Raw genomic sequence first — 13410 nt, forward strand, 5'->3', positions numbered from 1 at the left:
AGACAGACAGACATCGCTATGACAATAGCCCACGTGTTTACACACGTGAGCTAACAATGTTTTTCATATTGCTTATGCGTCGTCATAATATTTTCCAAACCATGTACATTTTAAAGCAAATTGAAAGCTTTTACACGTTTTGAATACATCTCAAATTTACAAAATCAAAGGCGACTTTTTTATTCAATCAATGAAATGGACTGCACTTGACTTTTGGTATCCGTAGGTGTAATTGGATGCATCTTGTATTAATCTCACGACATTTCCAGCTTGCCTATCTTCAATATACAATTTGATCAAAACTGATTTTACTACTGGTAGAAGTACTGATTACAGTCTATTAGCCAAAACTTGAGCTAATATAACATCAGTGCACAAAAAGACCAAAACGTCGCCAGTTTTTCAGAAGTTCTATGTTTTTTCTTCGGTACATCGCAAACCGAATCGTATGATCGTATAGATCATTGTTCATTGGAAACTGGGGCTCAGAGGAGGAAATTTCATGCATCAAGCTTCTGTAGAAATTGTATTTTCTTACGTTAAACTGAAGTAAAGTCGGTACATTTAAGAACATCTTAGCCATCGTTAACATTCTTCAGATACACTATACAGTTTTATTTTCAGAGCAGGTAAAATTACACGACTTTCTGTGCTAGTATCAAAATCTGCCCTATGTTGACCCATAAACAGTTTAGCGAAGGCAGTGTCAGTCTATGGTACCGTTGAAGAATTCGAAGTTTTGCGATAGCCTAACACGGACACAAACTTCTAAAGTTAGTGGTATGAAATGGAAGACATGTGTGTTCATCGGCCTACTTGATACCTGGGATCGAGATTTTCTTTTTTAATAAATCATAAAAGTTCAAAAAAATTGCGATCAGCACTTCATAACAGTAGTGACGAGAAGTCCGCTTTCATAAATGGACTACGTAAGCAGTATTTGCATGCATTTCCAATTTCGGTGGAAAAACTCGCTGAATACACGATGGCTGTATGGTCAGATGAATTAGCAGTGCGATTGGATCAATGCTTTGCGACACACTCCTCATTTTATATAACGTGTGTAAACACGTGGGCTAATGTCATAGCGATGTCTGTCTGTCTGTCCGTGTGTGTGTGTGTGTGTGTGTGTGTCTGTCTGTCTGTCTGTCTGTTTACACGATAACTCAAAAACGCCTGAACGGATTCAAGTCAGATTTGGTACACAGGTACCATATGCTACTTGCAAGAACTGATTAGATTTTGGTTAGTGTGGCTTGCATATTAATGAAGTTATGCAATATCCTTTTTTTCCGTACAATGGTTTCCCTATGGAGACGGTAATGACAGTGTAGACATATATCAAGAAATACTGCACAAAATTTCATGAAATTTTTCACAGATGACAATTTCAGAACATTATGATGATACTGTGAGTGTCATGTCAATTACCTTCTCATTTGCATATTTAATGAACTTTTGTTATTAGTGAGATAACGCTGAAATTCCTGCACCAAACTTGATGATACTTGCAACAAATATTGATCTGATATATATCTAATTATACTAAGAAGCATTGGGCTGTGTCAAGTTAATAAATAGGTCATTTGCATATTTTATGAAGTTTTGTAATTAGTCATATAACTCCGATATAACTTCACCAAATGTGATGAAATCTGCTGCAGATACTGATCCGACTAATATCTAACTGTAGTGTAAAGCATTCAGTAGTGTGAAATTAATTAAGGGTTCATTTGCATATTTAATGAACTTTGTAATTAGGTATATAACTCTGAAATTACGGCACCCAAGTCTTTGAAATTGGGTACAGATATTGTTTTGATAAATATCTAATTGTACTGAGAAGCATTTGGCAGTGTCAAGTTAACAAATAGGTCATTTGCATATTTTATGAAGTTTTGTAATTAGTGATATAACTCCAAAATAACTGCACCAAATGTGATGAAATCAGCTGTAGATACTGATCCGACAGATATCTAATTGTGGTGTAGAGCATTTACTTGTGTGAAGTTAATTAAGGGTTTATTTGCATATTTAATGAACTTTGTAATTAGTGATATTACACCAAAATTACAGCGTTAAATTTGATGAAACTTGCTACAGATGTTGATATGATAAATATCCAATTGCACTGAGAAGAATTGAACAGTGTCAAGTTAAGAATTAGCTCATTTGCATATTTCATGAAGTTTTATAATTAGTCATATAACTCCGAAATAATTGCATCAAATGTGATGAAAACTGCTGCATATACTGATCTGACAGATATCTATCTGTGTTGTAAAGCATTTAGTAGTGTAAAGTTAATTAAGGGTTCATTTGCATATTTAATAAACTTTGTAATTAGGTATATAACTCTGAAATTACGGCACCAAATTTTGTGAAACGTGCTACAGATATTGATTTGATAAATATTTAATTGTGCTATGAATCATTGAACAGTGTCAAGTTAATTTAGGGATTATTTGCATATTTAATGAACTTTGTAATTAGTGACATTACTCTAAAATTACAGCATTAAATTAAATAAAACGTGCTACAAATGTTGATCTGATGGATATCTAATTGTCCCATGAAGCATTGAGCAGTGTCAAGTTAATGAACAGCTCATTTGCATATTTAATAAAGTTTTGTAATTAGTGATTAAAATCTGAGAGTACTGTGCGATGTTGAAAAAAACCTGCTTCATATAGTGATAACATATATCTTATTGTTCTGAGAAGCGTACTACTATTAATGAACCTGTTGTGAAACACGTGAGTATATTCAGTTCATATCTGGTATATAACTTGATAAAATGTGGGTGGGGGGGTTCATAGTCGAGCCTTGTGTTGTGTTGATCTCTAGGCTAAATTGATATCACGTTAGCTGTGTACAACTTGATTTTTGTCAATCTCCTTAGAAGACATATGGCCTTGTACAAAAGATGAATGGTGTCAAAAAAGTGTCGCCACCAGTTCTAAAAATATCATCAATTTCATTATCTGGCAATGCCTCTTAATCAGTCTGAGGCCTCGATTGTCTGGTTTGTAGATGGAGCAGACATATGACTCTCGATCATAAAGGTATAACACGCCCCGGGAACAGATATTTGGACTCTTAAAGTTTTACAATACTTTTTAGTCTACCACTTATGAGAGCTCATTTTGAAGCTTATGGAGTGAATACAGTTTTCTGTGACTTGTTTTTGCGAAAAGGAAAACAATAATATTTCCGCGTGGAGTTAGCACAACGATGGCGGCCATTTTGCATTGCAAGTGTTGGTAAGTATTGGGCAACTTGTTTCTGTTGTACAAAATTTGCATAGTGACCCCTGATTTTTTTATTTTTGATGTCGAAATGGCTTGAAATTTCCTTACGGAAAGTCTGAGGAAAAGTGTAAAGTTAATTCACATTCGAGGAGCGTACAACCGTAAAATGCGCTGCTTCCTGTGTCACATGACGGAATAATGAAGTTTTCACTGTCTCGTTTTCGTAGAAATCGAAAATCAAATTTGTCCACAGACTTAAGACATGGTACACAATGGTGATTTTCAGCTTCGTTTCTTTGATGCAAAACTTCACACGGTGACACTGAGTTTCATTCTTGATTTGTACTAAAGATTTGAGAAAAGTTTGAGCAAAAGTTTGAAAGTCCTTCTAACCTTAAAGGGGCAGGTTGTTACCAGTTTTATCTCTGAGCAAACAGAATATCTGAACACAACTTTCAAAGGAGAAAAAGGGTCATTAATAGTCAACGCATACAGGAACTTCAGAATCAAGGACTGAGGATATTTGCTTTGAAGTGCATTTCAAGCCAGATATAATCTTCTGAGAAACGAACAAAATGAAACTAACAGTAAACGTCACAGACATGAAAAATGAGCGCTCATCAGTCTCTCCGTGTGAAGGGGACGATGTATTAATAGACAGAGACCAGATCATTATATAAACGAACACAGATATCGTCAAGGACAACTTTAACCTATGCGGAATTATACAACAGAGACATGTTGTAGAATGGTTACATACGGAACTCCAAACCCCAGGGTTTGATTATGCAAATTAGTCTTCTTGTTTATCATCGTAACAAACAAGAGATATACAAGTATTAGCACTTTTGTTTCAAATTATAACATACAGGAGATATACAAAAATAACATTCTTGTTTCCGAATGCAACGTACAGGAGATGGACAAATATCAGCACTCTTGGTTCTCATCGTCACATGAAAGAGATTTCCTGGCAACATTTTTTCAAGGGTCACGAAATTTCAGGTATGCCTTTAGGGGGAAGGCCATCATTTATTTCAAAACTCTAAGGAGGCAAGATGTGGCCGATACAGTGGTCATCAAAAATATCAAATCGTGGAGTCTATTGGGCGCACTATTAGCAATTTTCCCCTACTGCACAAGCCATATATGTTATTTATACATCTTTGATAATTAATGTAAATAAACTTTGCTTGAAGTGGTAGATAAACAGTACATGTGTATACAAAGTTTTGGATTTTATCGAAAATATTGATCAACCTTACGTGGTAGTCTATGAGATAACTATAAACATTTTTTTATGTAAAGGTATCAATATCTTTGCATTTATAGTCTTTTGTTAATTGATATTGATGTACCTGATTAAAATAGAGTTGTTACAAGTACATGTGTGTATAAGAAATTTGATTTCGGAATTTCACCAATAATGTTGATTCATTATGCATGGTACTCTATGAGAAAACTTTGAAATTTTTTTCAAATATGAAGCCACCAATATCTACGCAATTATAGACTTTTGATTATTAACAGTAATGTATTAGAATAGGGTGGTTACAAGTGCATGTGTGTACAAGAAATTGGATAATGGAATTTCGCCGAAAATGTTGATTCACTATACAGGGTAGTCTATAAGAAAACTACGAACGATTTTCACTATACAAAACTAGCTAAATCTGTGCTTTTATACATGCTTGACAATGGATAAAAATGTTCTTGATTAGGGTGTTTGAAAGTGCAGATTTGAACAACTTGATTAGAATATGATTGACAAACAATAGTGCTCTCTGTACAATTACAAGCCAAACTATAAATGAAGGTAAACGTTAGAGCTATTGTCCCTTTGGATTTTGAATAGTCAATTGTTTTTCGAATAGTCGATAGAATTTTTTATTGTGAAATGTGCTCTTTTTCATCAAATTACTTGAAACTAAAGGTTAAAAAGTATTTGAAAGTTCGAAGGTCAAATCAAGGAGAAATCATATGTCAATTAAGGCATCATCTATATGAACACTGGCTTCACATACAGCAGAAAACAAAGAAATTAGAAAACTATTTGAAAACTATACGTAGGTGGCCATTGTGAACATCACTTTAAAAAAACCCAGAAAAATCACATGATGCTTGCAGAACGCCAAAAATTAAAAATGCCATATAAAATAAGAAGATAACATCAAACATTTGATCAAGATAGGGAACAGCAGCTCTAAACGCTGATGATGACACAAGGAAATGTCAGCGACAACTGGACGACCAGCGATACTACATAGATGGCACAGAACGGGACATAGAACATATCATCGGGGGAACCAAACGTAAAGAAAGAAGGCAAGTGGAAATAAAAGTAGCAAACCAAACCAAGGACGAAAATCTGTTATTCTCAACAATGTAGTTCCAACATCAGAACTAAGAGAATCAAACAATCCGTGACAGAGAACTGGTGTGAACTTGAAAAACAAAACAATGAAGAATTTATTTCCAAACCAAAGGATTATCGGATTCAAAAGAATAAAAAACATAGGCATACACGTAGAAATCTTAGAACTCACAATCCCAACGAATGTCCTAATTTCGAATTACATGAGCAAACACGATACTATCAGATAGTTTGTTTATGTCTCATTATATATCGAAGTGTCATTTTCTCAAGATGTACTTGTTTGTGTCTGAGGAGGATTCTATTGGGATTATTATGTTTTTGATTTGTGTGTATTGTGGCATTTGTTATTTTGGTCATACTATTATTTTTTTTTCTGATATATCTTTGCTTTGTTGTGTTTATTTTAAAATGGTACAATCCTGTAACCTCCATAAATGTAACAATCTGAATAAATGTAATATTAAACCACAATTGTAATAAAATCACCCACAAAGGCCATAAAAATTCAATCGTTTATGTAACAACCCAGAACCAGAAATGTAATACACAAATTAACCATAAATGTAACAAAACTCAGCAATAAATGTACTAAACTTGAACTTGTATGTGATTTGTTTATCACTGCCTTAAGTAACTAATAAACCTTAATAAGGCTTGTGTAATGTTATTGCATTCTTTCCTGAAACTGGGTATCCTTTCCCTTAAAACACAGAAAAGAACACATTGAGAACACTATCAGAAAACGGCGAGATACCAATCAAATCGTTTGATAAAGGAAGCGGAACGGAAGTTCTAGACATTTATGATGACATAAATAGCACGATTGGGACTAATTTGGGATAACTGGATCTTCACATTTTTCAAATTTCTCAAACGTGTTAAGTGCCCAATAGCTGAGTGTTGCAATATTACAAATTACTCATAAAACAAGTGTATAAGTTAAAAAGAATAGCAGATGAGCTTACATCTGCAGATTAAACCTACCTTACTTCACCATCCAATTATCCCAAATTAGTTCAAATCGTGCTTATAAGGAAGCGTCAAAATAGCTCGTCAACCAGTGATACCACACAAGGTTGACAAACAGATGACTAGCAAATTAGAACAATACAACCTTATAACAGAAACGTACGATACAAAATATGTTGACGAGAACTTATATCTATATTACAGTCTAATAAACAATACGGACACTACCTTGAACACAGTAGAAAATGACAATAACAGTGGGATAATCTTGAACCACTAATTAGTGGTAGTACCAGGTGTCCGGAATGGATAAGCGTACCCTGTTAGCATGCTTCACTCATCAAAATTAACCCAAAGTGACACATTTAATGTCATCTCAAAAAAACACCAAATAACGGTAGTCGGTAAAGGCCAGGAACGTTGAACTCATCATTTGAGGAACAGAGATGTCATATTTCGATACAACATCTCCACATCTACTATAAAACTTCTTAAATGATTTCACTAATCTACTTTCCGAGAATCCTAGTCCCTAGTTTTTGTGCTAATAGGCTGCGTTTAAGAGTAACAAGCTGTACTATATCTCAGGAGTTGCGCAGTGTACACACCATGAGCAGAAGCAGATGGTAAATTACCATGACAACAAGGAAAAAAATTGAAATCATTGCCTGCGTCATACAGCTTTGTCTGCGCCGCAATTAGTCTAATCTAGGTATGACGCTGAGTCTACACTTTGAACTGTCTCTTCGATTTCTAGGTCATCTAGGTAGATGTGGTGAAGATAATTTGATATACCGGGATTGTCTAAACTTATGACATCATCAATATATCTATAAATGATACTAAAAACGCTGAGCAACCCTTTTACATGTACATACCAATTTGTGAAGAAACTTCAGGAACTCAACCTCCTACACGAATGTAAGAAAAATCTGCAAGAATTGGTGCACAGTTCATGCTGATGGTAGTACCTACAGTTAACTAATTTGCCTGAATTCCATATCAACAAATTTGATAAATATGTTATAAATTAGGAAATACATAATTTTAATTACATTAAAATCACTGTATTTGTGTTTGGCACCGCTGCTGTTGCAAAATATCCAAATTCATACTTATAACTACCATTCTTGTGAAAGAAGGCTAGCTTCACCACAGATTATCTCTCTTTGAGTCCGCCATGCAGGATGGCTGTGTACAATGTTGTAAATCAAATATGTGGAATCGTACACATTTATGTTTATTTGTAAAAGATGTAATATGATTCTGTAATATCCACATTGCACTGATTCCATAAACTTTGTCACAATATCGCACTACACCAGATTTAATAGTTGACAAAATGTTGGTCCAAAGTTGTGACAACAATTTGGTTGTAAACTTACTGAAACCAGCAATGAAACGCTGTTTATAGGGATTCTAGGGGAATATTAGGAATGCAATATAGCTTGGGTAATACCTTATCATCATACCCTAACTTGGTGCCAAATTCATTAAAAGTGATGAATGATGCTGAAGAAGTTCCTCCACAGATAAGGTTGAAACAGAGCAGGTTGTGTTACCCTTATCCAAATTAATTTTCAGCTCGTTCATCGAAAATTAAATGCAATACTATTTGATCTTTTTGAAGCCTTGTCTGCGGACACGTTAACCCTTTGAGCGCCAAATTCATTTTTTGCCATCTTCATAAAATGTACCCTGGTCAATTTTTTTCAGATTTTTCCAAAATGTTGATAAAACAAACTGTAGCCAATAACATTTGGTGCCCATCGGGTCCAAAATTATCCAATTAATTACAGAAAAATTCGTAAAAACTGATAAAATGTTGCACTAACATTTTGGAGGGAGAAAAATTAGAGCATACTGTTCATGTTACGGATTTGCGCACTAACATACGGAAGGCTCATCCAAGGCAGTTGAAGACAGCGCGAAGAACGCAGACGTAAAATGGCATATCTAACTTTATTTCAGGTTATGCGTAGTCCAGTCTGATAGAAATTACATATCATCTCATTCTAGAGCAGCCCATTCCTTTGTATAAACCTCAGCAGTATCCATGATGATTTTAAATATTACATTTTCACCCTCATAGTTTTTCGAACATCAACAAATTCACTTTCCCCAATCGAGTTAATATATGGATGGCGGCCATTTTGGATTTCAAATATCGGTAAATGTTAGGTAATTTGTTTCTCCAGTTTTGCACGATAATCCCTGGTTTTTATTCTTGATTTGGTAAGAGAATGGTTGTAAGATTCATTAAGGAAAGTTTGAGTACAAATTGAAAGTCAGTATTTTACTTTCGAGGCACATACTACCGTGACCTTAAACGGATGCAGTCGTCGGAATCGCGCTCAAAGGTCGTATGAGCCCATGCGACCGATGTAAACACTGTTATCCAAGGTACGACGGTGATTGATGAAAATTAAAACATGTCTGTCATAATCTACATCGTAAGATTTAAATGTTGCAGCTATGATGATGAGGTGCATCTAGATATCATGCATGAAAAACATTGTTTGTAAACAAGAAACTCGCACATGCGCAGTTCCGACGACCGTTTTAACTTTAACTACTAACCTTCACCGACGAGTAGTGAGTGGAGTTCCTAGCAAGAACTCCCCAAACAAGAGAACATTGAGAGATGTAGGGTCGTTTTCGTTCAAACAATCACAAATTATTCGGTTCAATGTTTGGTATCTTCAAGTGTTGTTGGTATCATGGTTGCTATGCTTTTCTTGAGGAAAATCATCTAACCTGATTCGTCTCCGTGAAAACCATTGTTCTCCGTCACTCTAAATAAATTGGGTAAGATAAAAAAGTGGTTGAAAATCACACTTGCCTACAGTGATGCCATACAATCCAAATTCCTTCAATTCAGAAAGCGTGTTCTCGGTAACGTGCCGGAAATGCAATATCCTTTGTACGTAAAATGAGAGCTCTAACGAAGGAATAAAAACCGGCGAACAATGGATCTATGCGCGAAACCATCGCTTGTTTCTGTGGTGTGTGTTTACACGCCCACTGGTTACACACGTATCTTGCCTGGAATGAAATGTTGATACTGACCAAGCCATAGACTGTTTAAACAATAGGAAAGTAACGCTATAATCGATTAAACGATTAAATACATGGCGATGATTAAAATAGTGGTGTCAACGTTTAAAAATTTTACTTTCAGTCCTGCCTAATTAAGGTAGCGGTAAAGGCTAGAGCGTCAGTTATAAACTTCAATAAAACTATTAAAACATGAAAGTAGTCAACATTCTCTGTGGAATAAAAAAAACTAGACATTTGGGGTCATAAGCATTGCAGAGTTATAGCCCATTGAAACTTCTGAAAAACTGACCAAATAAGAGGAAGTTGGGGAGTCCTTAGTGTATTAACTATGGTAGAGGTCCCCTAGCATTTAAAAAAAATGTTTGAAAAGGGAAAGTCATTTTTTACTGTTTTTTAGGAAAGTTTGACAAGGCAGTGCTTGCATTCAGAATGCGTGACTGCTATTATAAATGCATTTTTAGATTCTTTGAGTGTCAAAGAGGTGTCAAAAGTGAGATTAACCAAAAAGACTGCTCTTTGACTTCAAAAGAGGGGTGCAAATATGGCTTGTTTTCAACAATTTTGACAGAATAACAGTTTCCTACATAATTTTATACCAATTAAATCCAACCTTTGAAATGAGATATGGACATGGAATTTTTACAGCCTATTAACAAGGTTACAGATAAGATTTGAACGGCACAATTTTCCTGTTTTGAAGTACTTTTTGAAAAATCGCATTTTGAAATTTGAAAGAATTTTAATAATTTTTTGATATGTAAACCCATGTAAAATCATAAAAACAAATTTTATTTACAAATCCTGCCGTACAAATCTTACAATTAATAGTGTCAACATATTTATAACTAATTTGGTAATATTAATTATTATTAAATTCAAATATGTAAAAAAAATATGAAAAATTAAATTTTAATATTGATTGGTGTCATATTTCAAAATCATGGCTATAAATATACAATTTTTATATTCTTTGGAGAAAGTATTAACTAAGGGAGTTATCCTGAAAATTTGAACTAAATATCTTGATTCTAACACTTGAAACTTGACATTAACTCTGAGAAAAGAATTGGTGCAAAAATAGCCTTTACCGCTACCTTAATATATTTCGCTTGACCAGGGTTGTCACTTTTTGTCGTCTGCTGTAAGCACAATCATTTGCGGGGATTACTGATCAATTTAATCTGAAACCCTTCCCAAATAAAACAATATTAATAGTAAAAATGGTATAAGAAACTCTAGTACGGGTAAAGAATCCCATATGAGATACTGCAGAGGGGCGTCAGGTAATCCATATTTAGTAATTGACAGTATGTTCGGCTATTTTGCAATTTGAATCTTGCGTCTTTCACGTAGGGTGCATGTTGAGTCGACAGTTATCTGTAGGTTTCACTAACAGAATAGACCAGTGACTGTCGATTTTTGTTCAGGAATAGCTCTCTGTACTCCAATTGCAACTCAGCCGTAGTCCGTGTATCGAGAAAAAGTTGGACCCGTGCGCGATTAACCTTATCTTTGAACTTTTAGAAGTTGCTTCCATGTTATAATACTTTTATGGCATTTTCACATTACCAATAACATGAAAGACCTAAGTTGTTACTTCATAAAAGTTTTTACGGACGTTACAGTAAAGCTTTAGGGTAGAATGCACCTTGGGAACAGATATTCGGACTCTAAAATTTTTCACAATTCTTTACTGATTTATCATTTGTTGGGTACATTCTAAAATGTTTCAGTATAAAGAAAAATTTTCACCATCCTGATGTTTTCGAAAATCCAAAATTTTATTTTTATCCGTAGAGTTAACACAGGGATGGCGGCCATTTTGAATTCAAATATCGGTAAATGTTAGGACCCATACAACCAATGTAGCTGTGGGTCCATAGCTGTGGTGTTTTCAGACGGGATTCCTGCCTTTTACGGGCTGGTTTTGACTTTACGATTTTAACCCCAGCTGTGGTGGCGGGGTTAAAATCGTCTGAAACACCACAGCTATGGACCCACAGCTAACGACCGATGTAACATTGTATCTAAGGTACGATGGTGACTGATGAAAGTTAAAACAGGTCTGTCGTAATCTACGTCGAATAATTTAAATGTTGCAGCAATGATAATGAGGTGCATCCAGATATCGTGCACCAAATACATTGTTTGTAAACAAGAAACTCGCGCAGGCGCAGTTATGACGACTGTTTCCCTTTAAGCAGGTGTATGTGTTCTCCCCACTTTACTTCACAGTATTCACTCACCAAAACATATCTTCCGAGCATAAACGATAGGGATCGAGAAGAATGTTGTCTTTACCAGTACGTTTTCAAAACTTACAAGCCAGCCTATAACACAGTCTGTCTGTATGCATTGGCAACTTGCCAAACTTCACTGACAATTTGCCAATGGTACTGATGAATCATGGGATATCCCTGATACTGTGCCGTGCATTAAGTCAATTTACTGAAACACAAAAAAATCACCGCATTTTTCAATACAATTCTCTATTTTTGCCATCCTCGAGCTGATAGGTTGCCTGGTAGATTTCAGACGGAATAGTGGTGACATACATGTACATGTATGCAACTTCACCAATTTCACAATTGCTCGACCAACTTGTGTGAATATCGAGTGAGTTTATCGGGTTCACTTCGTAAATTCACTAGTGTCATGTGACCGTGATTTTTTTTGTGACAAGATATCTCAAAGACAACATGGTGTGCCTTTGAATATTGAAGTCGTATAAATTTCTATCAACAACAGAGCTTTCCATGCAACAAACAAGAATAACATGTGACCCAGTAAATCTGGTACAGCGTCGTAATAAAGTAATTGTTGCATACATCGAAACGTTTACATGGTTCAAATGATTAATCATATGTTTGACGCATAAGCGTTCAATTATGATGGCCGAGCTAGGCCAGGAAAGTCAATGGGTCAACTTAAATCGGAATACTTACAAGGTAGGTCATTATTTTGTTCAATTATCATGGCCGAGCTAAGCCAGTAAAATCACAGGGTCAACTTAAATCGGATGACTTACAAGGTAGGTCATGAATTGCGTTCAATTATGATGGCCGAGCCAGGCCAGCAAAATCAAAGGGTCACTTAAATAGGAATACTTACAATGTAGGTCATTATTTTGTTCAATTATGATGGCCGAGCTAGGCCATACTTAAATCGGATGACTTACAAGGTAGGTCATGAATTGCGTTCAATGGCCGAGCCAGGCCAGCAAAATCAAAGGGTCACTTAAATAGGAATACTTACAATGGAGGTCATGTATTTTCACGCAGCACAAGAAGGGTTTCATAATTTGAAGTAATGTCCCTCATTAAAAACCTTGTTTCGATGCAAAAGATATTCTACAAAATAGAGATGATTCTCTGCAATGGTCAAAATACAATCAATTCACTACACAGTCTGAAGACAGTTGTTATTTTTGTGCTATTGACGTCATGCCATGGCAGATTAGAAAATACTTGCCTTTCTATAAAGCGTGTCGACAGAATGTATTTGGAAATTATGGCAATACACGCCTCGAATCTGAAGGAATTAAACCATAGCTCAAACTTTGAGTAAGAAAATTGCTTACTTATTTTCTAACTTTCAAAATCAAGAATAATAACCATGGGTAACCAACCGAGGAAACTTTGATACCAGAGAAACAAATTACTCAATATTTACCGATACTTGAAATTCAAAATGGCCGCCATCCCTGAGTTAACTCTATGAAGAAAAATGAAAAATAAAATTTCTGATTTTCAC

This window comes from Ptychodera flava, chromosome 2, assembly GCF_041260155.1.
Source record: "Ptychodera flava strain L36383 chromosome 2, AS_Pfla_20210202, whole genome shotgun sequence".
NCBI lineage: Eukaryota > Metazoa > Hemichordata > Enteropneusta > Ptychoderidae > Ptychodera > Ptychodera flava.